Source organism: Triticum aestivum, chromosome 5A, assembly GCF_018294505.1.
Source record: "Triticum aestivum cultivar Chinese Spring chromosome 5A, IWGSC CS RefSeq v2.1, whole genome shotgun sequence".
NCBI classification, from domain to species: domain Eukaryota; kingdom Viridiplantae; phylum Streptophyta; class Magnoliopsida; order Poales; family Poaceae; genus Triticum; species Triticum aestivum.
Genome location: NC_057806.1, coordinates 534,661,597 through 534,677,325, shown reverse-complemented (window position 1 = coordinate 534,677,325; position 15,729 = coordinate 534,661,597).

The following is a 15,729-nucleotide window of genomic DNA, read 5'->3' as shown; positions in this document are numbered from 1 at the left end:
TCTTATGCGAAGCCCATTTGACAGTTAAGCTTGATAAAAAGCTCAATCTTTGGTATGTTAGCAGTTTCTCCGATGATCACAGCCACACTCTTGTACGACCGGACGAAGTCCCTTTCCTCCGATCTCATAATCAGATCAAAGCATTTGAGAGAGCTGAGATCTTAGCTATGGCTGGAGCTGGAATAAGAAAACATATCATTTTTGACAACATCATTAGCAGGTATGGGTCCTATGCAAAGTCACCGTTTTAGAGGACAAAGCTGTATAATATGTGCTATAGGGAGAAGATGAAATTGCTTGCACAAGGTGATGCTGATACTGCCATAGGAATCATGTTGACCAGAAAGGACAGAGATCCAGACTTCTTCTTTGAGCACACAGTTGACGCTGAAGGCAGGCTCCAAAACCTGTTCTGGTGTGATTCGCAGTCACGTCGGGATTATCTAGACTATGGTGATGTTGTCGTCTTCGACAGCACATACAAGATGAACAGGTATGGAATGTCGTTCATCCCTTTTGTGGGTCTGAACAACCACCGTTGCACTATGGTATTCGCCTGTGCCATTGTTTCAGACGAGACTGAGGCTACATATGTTTGGTTGCTTAACACGTTCTTGAAAGCTAACTGTCAGAAGAGGCCCAAATCTGTAATTACCGATGGAGATGCAGCGATGATAAGGGCTATCAGGAAGGTGCTTTCTGACATGTGGCATCGTCTATGTTCATGGCATATTGAAAAGAATATGCAGAAACACCTCAACCACAAGTCATTGAAGGAGTTCAGGGCATTATTGTACTATGCCACTACACATAAGGTTTTTGAGGAGAGATGGTCCGCGTTTGTGCGCAAATGGCAGACGGAGAGAACGAAAACATGGCTCCATAGGATGTACAGGAAGAGGACACGTTGGGCTGCATCATATTTGTCTGGTGGGTTTTTCCTTGGTATGCGCAGTAATCAGAGGAGTGAGAGTCTGAACTTCAGCCTGCACCTTCATCTTGACTATGGTATGACGATCGTTGACATGATTGTACACTTCGAGAATTGTATTGTTCGCCTCCGTGAGAATGAAGCTTATGATGACTACATGGCCTCACAGACTGTTCCAGTAATGGTGACTGAGTGCCAGACCATTGAGTCATATGCTGCGAAAGCATTCACGCAGGCAACGTCAGGGGCTGACCACTGAGCTCACTCAGGCCCCGCTGGGCGGGCCAGAGTGGGTGCGAGCTGGAATTGCCATAGCTTATGGTTAGAGCAATAGGAAAGGGCCCAGCAGAGAGAACAGTCAGGATAACGAGCGCGGAGCCCACTTGGCAGGAACTTTTATATGTTGCAACAAGATATGAAGAAGGTACAGGAGCTTGAGGTAATTGATAGACTGACAGGGACCGATAGTCAGAGATTTGTGGTTGCGTGGAAGAATAACAGGGATCACAGATTTAATGTGGACTATACGCCAGGTAACTCGGCAGAAACTATAAAGTGTAGTTGCCGAAGTATGACTCACAAAGGGCTTCCTTGCAAGCATATTCTTCATGTTTTGAATGCACTGAACTTACCTGTGATACCCAAGTGTTGTGTCCTGCGAAGATTCTCAAAAAAAGCATGAGCTGGACAGCTCGTGAAGCGCACCAGCGATCTGTTTGCGTGGGGTTGGTCGAGTGCTGAGGACAGAGCTAGATATAGTGAGTTGACCATCAAATCTTCAGAAGCATGTCATGTCGCATGCAATAATCCTTTCTTATTCGACAAGTTCACGGCAGCTCTGGATGATATTATAGCAAATAAGGACATTCAGGGAAATGAAGATGATAGTCAGCGAAGCTTCGTGAACAATAATCCATTTGAGCCTAACCGAGATCATATTCTGGTTCGTGATCCAGTAAAGGTTTCCACCAAGGGCGCACCTAAGAAGAACAGTAGAGGTCGCGATAAGGGTGGCCTAGATGTGACAAAAAATGAGAGGCCTAAAGCATTTGACGAGAAATCTGGACGAAAATGTAGCATATGCAGCGGCTCAAGTCATAACAGGAGCACATGGAGCAAAAATGAAGAGTATGTCTATTCTTTGTTTATGTTAGTTTTGTTGTTTCATTTACGGTACATTGATTCTCATAGTTTATTCTATGCAGCAAGGCTTGAAGACAGAAGTGAGGACGGTGCATCTGTTTTACTGCATCCATTTATATGTAACTATATGTCTTTTTGCTTTGTTTATGTTAGTTTCGTTGATTCATCTATCGTACATTGATTCTCACAATTTTTTTATTTATTCTATGCAGCAACTGGGCTTGAAGACTCAAGTGAAGACGATGCAAGTGTTTTACCTCTTCCATTTATATGAAAAACATTTGTTAAATTTATGTTCGTGTTGAGTATTTTATATGTGTGAAACAAGATTATTGCCTACAGACCGTTGTTATTTGAGACTTGTTATTTTCTGTCCACTACAATAAAATTACTGTGGTGACAATTGTTATGTTGAGACATCATTATTGTTGATATAAATATTCACTATTCATTGTTTATATTATGAATTCTGCATGTATTTACTACTGTCCCGTCGGCTGTCAAATATATTAAAATAAGAGAAGTACTCTGCGAATTGTTGTTGAAAAAGAAAAAAAGAAGAAGAAAAATGCCCGCCCGTCTCCATTTATATGAAAAACATTTGTTAAATTTATATTCGTGTTGAGTATTTTATATGTGTGAAACAAGATTATTGCCTATAGACCGTTGTTATTTGAGACTTGTTATTTTCTGTCCACTACAATAAAATCACTGTGGTGACAATTGTTATGTTGAGACATCATTATTGTTGATATAAATATTCACTATTCATTGTTTATATTATGAATTCTGCATGTATTTACTACTGTCCCGTCGGCTGTCAAATATATTAAAATAAGAGAAGTACTCTGCGAATTGTTGTTGAAAAAGAAAAAAAAGAAGAAGAAGAAAAATGCCCGCCCGTCTCCACAGCGTGTCTTAATAAGACCATCGTTATCAAGCCCATCGGGCGACTACAACAGGCGTTTCAGAGCACGCCGTGGAAACCAGGCCCAACTGGGCAGCATCGACGGGGTACATCGATGGGGTAGTAGACCAGAGGAGTTCGATGTGACGACGGGAGCTGGGTATATAAACTGGTCATCGTCGCCTTCGGCCGGCGAGGTGGGACTAAACTAGCGTTAGTTTCCCTGACGAGTCATCTCAGTGGGGGTTAACTGGGCCGGCCCACGGCGCATCGAGCCGTCGAGAAGTCCGCGCCGTCCATGGCCTTTTTGGGCCGGCCCACGTCGCGTCTGGCTGTCTCCACGTCGCCCCGCAGCCGACGCAAGTCTAGTCCCACCTTGCTGGCCGAAGGGGACAACGACCAGCTTATATACCCAGCGCCCGTTGGCACACTGAACTCATCTGGTTACTACCCCGTCGATGCTGCCCTGTTGGGCCTAGTTTACACGACGTGTTCTGAAACGCCTGTCGTAGTCGCCCGGTGGGCTTGATAACGATGGGCTTACTAAGGCACGCTGTGGACGGGCGGGCAATTTTTGTACCTAAAATATTTTTTTAGCTTTTCTAAACTAAACTAACACCCAATGTGCTGTAAACTAACTTTTTGCTAACAAAATAACACGTAGTGTGCTGCCATAGTTTACTGTACAAAAACTTAACAACGACACGATTACATATATGTAAATCTAAACATTATTGTTGTTTTTGTAAACTATTTTTTTGTTTTTCTAAACAAAATCGCCGTGTTTTTTTAATAATGTGCTACCATAGTTTAGTGTACAGAAAATAAACAAGATCATATTACATATATGTAATTGTAACATTAGTGTAAAAAAATAGTTAGTATTAAATATTTCTTCAATAAAATATCTTGTACACATACAAACGGTAAGTACGCATATAACTATTCGGAAACAAAAAATCATGTAAACAAAAAAAGACTGACTATATAATATTTATGAAACAAAATATCATGTGGACATAAATAACGTAATTAAGTGTATAATATTTTCGGAACAAAATAGTGGCAAATCAATAAATATGTCTATTACATAAAATTTATAAGCAAGTGCGCAAAGCGTTTGGAAAATATAGTCCTCTAGTACCACCCAATCACATGCAAAACTCCTCCGTGGCGCATCTATTTCTTCTTGTTTGATATCCGAATAACTTTGTTTTTCACTTCATCAAGCTTGTTTCTTTCCGAAAAGATAAGTTGCCCTATCATTACCTCTCTCGAATCATCAATTGACCTCTGAAAAAAAAAGTGGTGTTAGCACAGCGTACATTGTACATCGTAGTATAAACATTACTTGCGTACCTATGAAAATAAGCCTGTCCATTTGTCACCATCCCAATATTGAAAGCATCGAAGGAGAAATATTCCACACGAATTCCTAGTGCATATAATTTACGAAGATTAAATATCTACTGTACATACAGGACCGACATTGTGTCAAAGTAAGAACTCACCCATTATGTTGTTTTGGCATGTCATACGTTTGAATAGGCCAATTGGAAACATCCGGATAATTCACAATTTCGGGTGCATTTGCTTCTTGGATATCTTCTCCTAGTTGTTTTCTTTAAAGATATAATTAACATGGTGGAAAGAATGTCATTCAGTGTAGTAAAGAAAATGAATGTTACCAAATGCACATTTGAAAGTTAAACCTACCAGGTCCTCAACGAGTTCTCTAATAACACTGTCAAGTTTTCCGGTCATCAACGAGTCAAGAACCTGAAACTCTCTCTTCCCGCTATGCATGACGACAGTAACCCAGTGAGTGTTTTCCTTGTTTAGAGGAATATAAGTCTGCATCACAAGGACCATAAAACACAATCAGCACATACTATCGTATGTATGTACCATGTAACCAATCAAACTTACCTTTGATTTTTTGAAATACTCGTCCTCACATCTATTCACGGGCCCATTACTATGCGACTCTGCTTCATAATCGTTACGGGCGGTCTTCTTTCCGAGTCTAATGTGAAGCAACCAATGTATCCTCCAAGTTGTCAACATGAAACGATCATCATTAACTTTGTCGACCAAATATGATGAGTATGCATTAATTACCTATAAATAATGTGTCAGATTTAACAATGGTATTTTCGAATCAATTGTAAAACAATATATGAAATTAACTTACATCGCCACTTAGCCACTCATGGTTAATAATCTGACAAGTTCTCCGCACAGTGAGACCTTCTTCCATGCCATCATTGAAAATTTCTGTTTTTGCATTTTTTGTGAATACTCATGCGCACGCACGTACTTGATGGACGCTTTCACCACATCATACTCATCACTAGATTTGTTAACACCACCATTTTGGAACAATTCTGTAACACACAACTCAAATAATTATAAACACAAATATATAAATAATTATTACGCAAGAACAATTAGAAATACAAAAAACTTGCTTCCTTTCGCAGAACGTTTTGCACGCTTGTTCGGTTTAGGGACCACATAAGGAGACTTGACATGTTGTGATCCTTTGCGCTTGCGCCTGCCAGTAACCTCCTCCACTTCCTCTTGTACTCCTTGAGAACCAAGCGATGCATGCAATGCGATCTCGTCCGTCCCTAAAGATGTGGCAGCTTTTTCATCTGATACTTCTGGTACTTGGATAGGATCATCCATATCACCCTTGAAACTATCCCAGTACTCAGGTGTGCAGTAAAAAGGTGTGTTTCCACGAGAAGTTACATCAATACCGTCATCATCCTTTTGCAAATTCATTTTGGAAGGTGTGCGGAACCGGTCTGAATCATCTTTTTGATATAGAAACTCTTTTTTCGGACGTCCAACATCGTTTGAAGACTCATTAATGCCTCCGTACAGATTCTCTTCGTCTTCTTCCAGGTTACCGGGTTTGTAGAAGACGCCGGTTTTGTTCAGTTTCTCAATCATCCTCTGCAAGAAAACATTTCATCTTAGTTCTTCAATTCAGTGATGGACATTAAAGTGACGTGCTCAAGTTTACCTGTGCGCATAACTCTGGCAAACTAAGCATTTCCTTCTGAAGCTCATTCATCTCACTCAAAATCCGGTCCATAGTAGGTTCTGGCTAGAAGCCTCCGAGGTACTGCCCTCTTTCCTCGTTCCAGTAACGTTAGATTTTTTGCTTCTAGCTTTCTTGGTTTTTTGAGCTTCTTCTTCTGCAATTTTTTTCAGCCTGTACTCCTCTATAATGTTGTCATTGATCTACAAATGCAACAAGAAAATTATACATACAAACCATATGCACATTTAATTTTATTTCATAAATGTAAAAAAACATGATTACTTGGATTACCATCCCAACACCACGACCATATTCATAGTCGTATTTGTCTCTTCTCACAGCCATATCTTCCGTCCAGTTCCTCATCAGCGGGCTCAACAATGCTAACGGATCATATTTTGGACTGATGATTGGTTGCACCTTCTCCCAGTATAGGTATTGCAAAACACATAAACTAATTAAATTACATGTTCTTCCGTGACATTTTATAACAAAAGTGTTGAAATTAATAAATACAACGTACTTGCAAAAGGGCGAGGTTCCCCTGGGGTCACTGCCTAACATGGCCGTCTTGCAGAAGCTTACCAATCTTCGACAAACAGAATCGCGAAGTGAATGGATTCCAGTTGAACTTCCTTATCAACTTAATATTTTGCACTAAGGCATAATATTTCTTCGGAACGTATTCATGAGACACTGGTGCAATTATAGTTCCTAAGAGAACTAGAAATGTCATCCAGATAAAGTCATCGTCAGTGCTCTTGTTCTTCACAATCTTTTCTATGAGATCATCAATCATGATCTTATCATTTTTCTTGCTAACAAAACTAACTTGTATTTTTTGGTTGCTTTTTCTCCTTCAGTACTAAGAAACCCAAAAACATCCACTCCATTGTTTTTCCAACCAAATATGGAGTACACATCATCAGGCCTTAGTGAAATAAGGCCTTTACTTCCAGCAGTACTTCCAGAACTCTCTTCGACCATGAATTTTTTGCTACTTGGATTGTAATCTTGGAGTAAAAAGTGAAGCAAATAATCACGCATCAGTACCGATGGTATTCTAAACATGCCCTGCATATCCGTTTCATAAAACCGGAATTTCTGACTTGGTGACAGTTTGTCAACTAGGCTAACCCACTTTTGAACAGAACATGGAATCACACCGTCGATATTCATACTGCATCAAATAGTTTTCTGTCACATACCATCGTACTGCTATGAGCCTCGTCGTATAAAAAAACAGACACAAAAAAAAACTTACACGACGGCGACGGTGGGAGAGGCACCGGTGGCGTATAGAGGGCGACGGGTCAGGGTACGCAGGCCGGCGCAGGCGCACCGACGGTGTTTGGACGGTGGGGCGATGGTGGGAGAGGCACCGGAAGCGTATAGAGGGTCACGGGTCAGGTCAGGGTGACATGCGGCGTACGTCGGCAACACGTGCAGATCGCGGCGGCAGCGAGACAGGCTGGACGTACAAGGAAAATTTGCATGCGCGTCGGCTAACGACGTCGCCCGAGCGCTGATTGCGGCGTCGTTGTTAGTGGGACGGCCCCATGCACGCATGCGCGTCAGTTAGCGAGACGGCCGGCATTTTTTTTTCATAGAGGGCCTCATTTTTTTAACTAAATAAAATAGGCTCATTTTTTTAACTATATCAATTTTTTTACCTTAACTAATTTTTGTTAACTTAGCTAAACGTGCCCATTTTTTAACTTAATCAAATAGGATCATTTTTTTCACTTAGCCAAACGTGCCCATTTTTTCCACGTGCTACAGTGTCCATGCAGGGCACGCATGCAAAAATTTGTCGCGTTTCGAGTCCGTATGGATTTTCTACGATTTTTCGGGCCGAAAACCCCTAAAATACTGCCCGGACGTGATGCAACGTGTGTTCGTTGTCGGATTTCATTCATTTTGGCCGTGGGGTGCTCGGGTGGGGCCCCACACGCGCTGGCAAAAGTTGGGTGCATTCCGTGAAACCGCTCAGGTACTTGCTGTGGAAAGGGGAGGTTTCGGTATGGGCGGAGGGGACCCTCGGTCGCACGTCTCCGCTTCGCATCCGCCAAACGTGCCCATTTTCTCCACGTGCTACAGTGCCCATGCAGGGCACGCACGCAAAAAATTGTCGCGTTTCGAGTTCGTATGGATTTTCTACGATTTTCCGAACCGAAAACCCCTAAAATACTGCCCGGACGTGACGCAACATGCGTTCGTTGTCGGATTTTGTTTATTTTGGCCATGGGGTGCCCGGGTGGGGCCACACACGCGCTGGCAAAAGTTGGGTGCATTCCGTGAAACCGCTCAGATACTTGCTGTGGAAGGGGGTGGTTTCGGTATGGGCGGAGGGGACCCTCGGTCGCGCGTCTCCGCTTCGCATCTGCCAAACATGCCCATTTTTTTCCACGTGCTACAGTGCCCATGCAGAGCACGCACGCAAAAAATTGTCGTGTTTCGAGTCTGTAAGGATTTTCTACGATTTTCTGGGCCGAAAACCCCTAAAATACTGCCCGGATGTGACGTGACGTGCATTCGTTGTCAGATTTCGTTCATTTTGGCCGTGGGTTGCCCGGGTAAGGCCCCACACGCGCTGGCAAAAGTTGGGTGCATTCCGTGAAACCGCTCAGGTACTTGCTGTCGAAGGGGGTGGTTTTGGTATGGGCGGAGGGGACCCTCGGTCGCACGTCTCCGCTTCGCATCCGCCAAACGTGCCCATTTTTTCCACGTGCTACAGTGCCATGTAGGGCACGCACGCAAAAATTTGTCGCGTTTCGAGTCCGTATGGATTTTCTATGATTTTCTGGGCCAAAAACCCTAAAATACTGCCCGGACGTGACGCAACGTGTGTTCGTTGTCGAATTTCATTCATTTTGTCCGTGGGTTGCCCGGGTGGGGCCCCACACGCGCTGGCAAAAGTGGGGTGCATTCTGTGAAACCGCTCAGGTACTTGCTGTGGACGGGGGTGGTTTCAGTATGGGCGGAGGGGACCCTCGGTCGCACATCTCCGCTTTGCATCCGCCAAACATGCCCAGTTTTTCCAAGTGCTACAATGCCCATGCAGGGCACGCACGCAAAAATTTGTGCATTTCGAGTCCGTATGGATTTTCTATGATTTTCCGGGCCGAAAACCCCTAAAATACTGCCCGGACGTGACGCAACGTGCGTTCGTTGTCGGATTTCATTCATTTTGGCCGTGGGGTGCCCAGGTGGGACCCACACACGCTGGCAAAAGTTGGGTGCATTCTGTGAAGCCGCTCAGGTACTTGCTGTGGAAGGGGGTGGTTTCGGTATGGGCGGAGGGGACCCTCGGTCGCACGTCTCCGCTTCGCATCCGCCAAACGTGCCCATTTTTTTCACGTGCTACAGTGCCCATGCAGGGCACGCATGCAAAAATTTGTCGCGTTTCGACTCCGTATGGATTTTCTACGATTTTCCGGGCCGAAAACCCCTAAAATACTGCCCGGACGTGACACAACGTGCGTTCGTTGTCGGATTTCGTTCATTTTGGCCGTGGGGTGCCCGGGTGGGGCCCCACACGCACTGGCAATAGTTGGGTGCACTCCGTGAAACCGCTCAGGTACTTGCTGTGGAAGGGGGTGGTTTCGGTATGGGCGGAGGGGACCCTCGGTCGCACGTCTCCGCTTCGCATCCGCCAAACGTGCCCATTTTTTTCCACGTGCTACAGTGCCATGTAGGGCACGCACTCAAAAATTTGTCGCGTTTCGAGTCCGTATGGATTTTCTATGATTTTCTGGGCTGAAAACCCTAAAATACTGCCCGGACGTGACGCAACGTGTGTTCGTTGTCGAATTTCATTCATTTTGGCCGTGGGTTGCCCGGGTGGGCCCACACGCGCTGGCAAAAGTGGGGTGCATTCTGTGAAACCGCGCAGGTACTTGCTGTGGACGGGGGTGGTTTCGGTATGGGCGGAGGCGACCCTCGGTCGCACATCTCCGCTTCGCATCCGCCAAACATGCCCAGTTTTTCCACGTGCTACAGTGCCCATGCAGGGCACGCACGCAAAAATTTGTGCGTTTCGAGTCCGTATGGATTTTCTACGATTTTCCGGGCAGAAAACCCCTAAAATACTGCCCGGACGTGACGCGACGTGCGTCCGTTGTCGGATTTCGTTCATTTTGACCGTGGGGTGCCCGGGTGGGACCCACACGCGCTGGCAAAAGTTGCGTGCATTCTATGAAACCGCTCAGGTACTTGCTATGGAAGGGGGTGGTTTCGGTATGGGCGGAGGGGCCTCTCGGTCGCACGTCTCCGCTTCGCATCCGCCAAACGTGCCCATTTTTTTCACGTGCTACAGTGCCCATGCAGGGCACGCACGCAAAAATTTGTCGCGTTTCAAGTCCGTATGGATTTTCTACGATTTTCCGGGCCAAAAACCCCTAAAATACTACCCAGACGTGACGCAACATGCGTTCGTTGTTGGATTTCATTCATTTTGGCCGTGGGGTGCCCGGGTGGGGCCCCACACGCGCTAGTAAATGTTGGAAATATGCCCTAGAGGCAATAATAAAAGCATTATTAATATATTTCCTTGTTCATGATAATTGTCTTTATTCATGCTATAATTGTATTATCCGGAAATCGTAATACATGTGTGAATAATAGACACCAACATGTCCCTAGTAAGCCTCTAGTTGACTAGCTCATTGATCAACAGATAGTCATGGTTTCCTGACTATGGACATTGGATGTCATTGATAACGAGATCACATCATTAGGAGAATGATGTGATGGACAAGACCCAATCCTAAACATAGCATAAGATCGTATAGTTCGTTTGCTAGAGTTTTCCAATGTCAAGTATCTTTTCCTTAGACCATGAGATCGTGTAACTCCCGGATACCGTAGGAGTGCTTTGGGTATACCAAACGTCACAACGTAACTGGGTGACTATAAAGGTAGACTACGGGTATCTCCGAAAGTGTCTGTTGGGTTGACACGGATCAAGACTGGGATTTGTCGCTCCGTATGACGGAGAGGTATCACTGGGCCCACTCGGTAATGCATCATAATTATGAGCTCAAAGTGACCAAGTGTCTGGTCACAGGATCATGCATTACGGTACGAGTAAGGTGACTTGCCGGTAACGAGATTGAACGAGGTATTGGGATACCGACGATCGAATCTCGGGCAAGTAACATATCGATTGACAAAGGGAATTGCATACGGGGTTGCTTGAATCCTCGACATCGTGGTTCATCCGATGAGATCATCGTGGAGCATGTGGGAGCCAACATGGGTATCCAGATCCCGCTGTTGGTTATTGACCGGAGAGTCGTCTCGGTCATGTCTGCATGTCTCCCGAACCCGTAGTGTCTACACACTTAAGGTTCGGTGATGCTAGGGTTGTAGGGATATGTATATGCAGTAACCTGAATGTTGTTCGGAGTCCCGGATGAGATCCCGGACGTCACGAGGAGTTTCGGAATGGTCCGGAGGTAAAGAATTATATATAGGAAGTGCTATTTCGGCCATCGGGACAAGTTTCGGGGTTATCGGTATTGTACCGGGACCACCGGAAGGGTCCCGGGGGTCCACCGGGTGGGGCCACCTGCCCCGGGGGGCCACATGGGCTGTAGGGGGTGCGCCTTGGCCTACATGGGCCAAGGGCACCAGCCCCAAGAGGCCCATGAGCCTAGGGTTCACAAAAGGGAAGAGTCCCACTAGTGGAAGGAACCTCCTAGGTGCCTTGGGGGGGGGGACCTCCCTTGGCCGCCGCCCCCCTAGGAGATTGGATCTCCTAGGGCCGGCGCCCCCCCCCTTGGCCCTCCTATATATAGTGGGGGAAGGAGGGCTTTTCATCCACGCCTTTGGTTGCCTCCTTCTCCCTCTCCAACACCTGCTCCTCCTCCATAGTGCTTGGCGAAGCCCTGACGGAGTACTGCAGCTCCACCATCACCACGCCGTCATGTTGCTGCTGGAGCCATCTTCCTCAACCTCTCCTTCCCTCTTGCTGGATCAAGAAGAAGGAGACGTTATGCTGGCCGTACGTGTGTTGAACGCGGAGGTGCCGTCCGTTCGGTGCTAGGATCTCCGGTGATTTGGATCACGTCATGTTCGACTACCTCATCCCCGTTCTTTGAACGCTTCCGCTCGCGATCTACAAAGGTATGTAGATGCATCCGATCACTCGTTGCTAGATGAACTCATAGATGGATCTTGGTGAAACCGTAGGAAAATTTTTGTTTTCTGCAACGTTCCCCTACAGTGGCATCATGAGCTAGGTCTATGCGTAGTTCTTCTTGCGCGAGTAGAACACAATTTGTTGTGGGCGTAGATGTTGTCAACTTTCTTGCCGCTACTAGTCTTATCTTAATTCAACGGTATTGTGGGATGAAGCGGCCCGGACCAACCTTACACGTACGCTTACGTGAGACCGGTTCCACCGACTAACATGCACAAGTTGCATAAAGGTGGCTGGCGGGTGTCTGTCTCTCCCACTTTAGTTGGAGCGGATTCGATGAAAAGGGTCCTTATGAAGGGTAAATAGAAGTTGACAAATCACGTTGTGGCTTTCACGTAGGTAAGAAAACATTCTTGCTAGAACCCTACTTCAGCCACGTAAAACTTGCAACAACAATTAGAGGACGTCTAACTTGTTTTTGCAGCAAGTGCTTTGTGATATGATATGGCCAAAGTTGTGATGAATGATGAATGATATATATGTGATGTATGAGATGTTCATGCTATTGTAATAGGAATCACGACTTGCATGTCGATGAGTATGACAACCGGCAGGAGCCATAGGAGTTGTCTTTATTTTTTGTATGACCTGCGTGTCATTGAGAAACGCCATGTAAATTACTTTACTTTATTGCTAAACGCGTTAGCCATAGTAGTAGAAGTAATAGTTGGCGAGCAACTTCATGGAGACACGATGATGGAGATCATGATGATGGAGATCATGGTGTCATGCCGGTGACAAGATGATCATGGAGCCCCAAGATGGAGATCAAAGGAGCTATGTGATATTGGCCATATCATGTCACTATTATTATTTGATTGCATGTGATGTTTATCATGTTTTTGCATCTTGTTTACTTAGAACGACGGTAGTAAATAAGATGATCCCTCATAATAATTTCAAGAAAGTGTTCCCCCTAACTGTGCACCGTTGCGACAGTTCGTTGTTTCAATGCACCACGTGATGATCGGGTGTTTGATTCAAACGTTCACATACAACGGGTGTAAGACAGATTTACACATGCAAACACTTAGGTTGACTTGACGAGCCTAGCATGTTTATAGACATGGCCTCGGAACACAAAAGACCGAAAGGTCGAGCATGAGTCGTATAGAAGATACGATCAACATGAAGATGTTCACCGACGTTGACTAGTTCGTCTCACGTGATGATCGGACACGGCCTAGTTGACTCGGATCATGTTATACTTAGATGACTAGAAGAGGGATGTCTATCTAAGTGGGAGTTCATTGAATAATTTGATTAGATGAACTTAATTATCATGAACTTAGTCTAAAATCTTTACAATATGTCTTGTAGATCAAATGGCCAACATAGTCCTCAACTTCAACGCGTTCCTAGAGAAAACCAAGCTGAAAGACGATGGCAGCAACTATACGGACTGGGTCCGGAACCTGAGGATCATCCTCATAGCTGCCAAGAAAGATTATGTCCTACAAGCACCGCTGGGTGACGCACCTGTTCTCCCTGCAGAACAAGACGTTATGAACGCTTGGCAGGCACGTACCGATGACTACTCCCTCGTTCAGTGCGGCATGCTTTACAGCCTAGAGCCGGGGCTCCAAAAGCGTTTTGAGAGACATGGAGCATATGAGATGTTCGAAGAGCTGAAAATGGTTTTCCAAGCTCATGCCCGGGTCGAGAGATATGAAGTCTCCAACAAATTCTTCAGCTGTAAGATGGAGGAAAATAGTTCTGTCAGTGAGCACATACTCACTATGTCTGGGTTACATAACCGCTTGACTCAGCTGAGAGTTAATCTCCCGGATGATGCGGTCATTGACAGAATCCTCCAATCGCTTCCACCGAGCTACAAGAGCTTTGTGATGAACTTCAATATGCAGGGGATGGAAAAGACCATTCCTGAAGTATTTGCTATGCTGAAATCAGCAGAGGTAGAAGTCAAGAAGGAACATCAAGTGTTGATGGTCAATAAAACCACTAAGTTCAAGAAGGGAAAAGGTAAAAAGAACTTCAAGAAGGACGGCAAGGGAGTTGCCGCGCCCGGCAAGCAAGCTGCCGGGAAGAAGCCAAAGAATGGACCCAAGCCCGAGACTGAGTGCTTTTATTGCAAGAGAAGTGGTCACTGGAAGCGGAACTGCCCCAAATATTTAGCGGACAAGAAGGCCGGCAAAACAAAAGGTATATATGATATACATGTAATTGATGTGTACCTTACTAGTACCCGTAGTAGCTCCTGGGTATTTGATACCGGTGCAGTTGCTCACATTTGTAACTCAAAGTAGGGGCTGCGGAATAAGCGGAGACTGGCAAAGGACGAGGTGACGATGCGCGTCGGGAATGGTTCCAAGGTCAATGTGATCGCCGTCGGCACGCTACCTCTACATTTACCTTCGGGATTAGTTTTAAACCTTAATAATTGTTATTTAGTGCCAGCTTTGAGCATGAACATTGTATCGGGATCTCGTTTAATTCGAGATGGCTACTCATTTAAATCCGAGAATAATGGTTGTTCTATTTATATGAGAGATATGTTTTATGGTCATGCTCCTATGGTGAATGGTTTATTCTTAATGAATCTCGAGTGTAATGCTACACATATTCATAGTGTGAGTACCAAAAGATGTAAAGTTGATAATGATAGTCCCACATACTTGTGGCACTGCCGCCTTGGTCACATAGGTGTCAAACGCATGAAGAAGCTCCATGCGGATGGACTTTTAGAGTCTCTTGATTACGAATCATTTGACACGTGCGAACCATGCCTCATGGGTAAGATGACCAAGACTCCGTTCTCAGGAACAATGGAGCGAGCAACCAACTTATTGGAAATCATACATACTGATGTGTGCGGTCCAATGAGTGTTGAGGCTCGCGGTGGCTATCGTTATGTTCTCACCCTCACTGATGATTTAAGTAGATATGGGTATATCTACTTAATGAAACACAAGTCTGAAACCTTTGAAAAGTTCAAGGAATTTCAGAGTAAGGTTGAGAATCAACGTGACAGGAAAATCAAGTTTCTACGATCAGATCGTGGAGGAGAATACTTGAGTCACGAATTTGGCGCACACTTAAGAAAATGTGGAATAGTTTCACAACTCACGCTGTCTGGAACACTTCAGCATAATGGTGTGTCCGAACGTCGTAATCGCACTCTATTAGATATGGTACGATCTATGATGTCTCTTACCGATTTACCGCTATCTTTTTGGGGCTATACTTTAGAGACTGCCGCATTCACTTTAAATAGGGCTCCGTCGAAATCCGTTGAGACGACACCGTTTGAATTATGGTTTGGGAAGAAACCTAAGCTGTCGTTTCTGAAAGTTTGGGGATGTGAAGCTTATGTCAAGAAACTTCAACCTGAAAAGCTCGAACCCAAGTCGGAAAAATGCGTCTTCATAGGATACCCTAAAGAAACTGTTGGGTATACCTTCTACCTCAGATCCGAAGGCAAGATCTTTGTTGCCAAGAATGGATTCTTTCTAGAGAAAGAGTTTCTC